Source organism: Acyrthosiphon pisum, chromosome X (assembly GCF_005508785.2).
Source record: "Acyrthosiphon pisum isolate AL4f chromosome X, pea_aphid_22Mar2018_4r6ur, whole genome shotgun sequence".
NCBI classification, from domain to species: domain Eukaryota; kingdom Metazoa; phylum Arthropoda; class Insecta; order Hemiptera; family Aphididae; genus Acyrthosiphon; species Acyrthosiphon pisum.
The window spans coordinates 56,367,623-56,368,739 of record NC_042493.1 but is presented as its reverse complement, the minus strand read 5'-3'; positions in this window follow the sequence as shown (position 1 = coordinate 56,368,739).

Here is a 1,117-nt window from a genome sequence, read left to right as displayed (position 1 = left end):
AAAATTTCAACTTCAAATGCTATAAAAAAAAAATGTGTGCCTATGTATTTTTAATATTTTTCAACTGCTATTGTAACAATGTATCAGGAGCCTTTTATTAATTTTTTACACTTTTTGGCCCAATAGATAAAACTTTATTGATATTTATAGAAAAAAAAAACTAAAAAAATTGAAAACTTACAATGTCCGTAAACAGCTCAAAAAGAGTCAAATTATTTTCAAAATTTTATCGGATATAGAAAATGCTAATATAAATATTCAGTGAAATTTTCAAGTTTCTACAGTCACTCGTTTTTTAATTACAACAAAATAAGAAAATCGTTACATAAGAAATTGACTGAATATCAAATGTTGTAAAAATATGAATTTTAAACGCTCATAAAAATTTAATTTGAGTTTCTTATAGACATTTTTTTTTAGATAAAGGTAGATTATCCTATAAGGAATCTTGTATTACATTTTAAAATCTTTACGAAATTATATAAATTTTTACGAATTATTAACTCAAAATAATTTGCTAATTTTCGTGATTTTTACATACCTATTTTGTCAATTTTTGAACTTTAAAGGTTATTAAAAAGGAACTGTGACTAAGAATTTTGATATTTTTGAAATCTCATTGTTACAATATAGTAAGAGCCTTGTATTAAATTTTAAAGTATTTTTACTCAACAAATAAAGTTTTATTGACATTCATAGAAAAAAAAAACTAATTAAATTGGAAACTGAAATTGTCCGTAAACAGCTCAAAACAAATCAAAATATTTTGAAAATGTTATCATGTATAAAAAATGGAAATTTAAACAGCCAGTGAAAATGTCATGTATCTACAGTCATTCGTTTGAAAGTTACACCAAAAACCAAAATCAATTTTCTCGAAAACAGATTTTGCGTAAAAATTCCCGTTTTTCCTTAATTTTTCTTTTGTTTTTCACGTTTAATTTGAAATCTACTTGGAAATTTTTACTTTTGACCCCCCCAAACTACCAACTAGATTCACTTTCCTATCAGAAAAGTTACTGTTGAAGAAAATCCAAGCACTTTTACTGTCTTAAAAGTGATGACAGTCACAAAATAAAAAAAAACAAAATAATAAAAATAAACAAACACACATCAT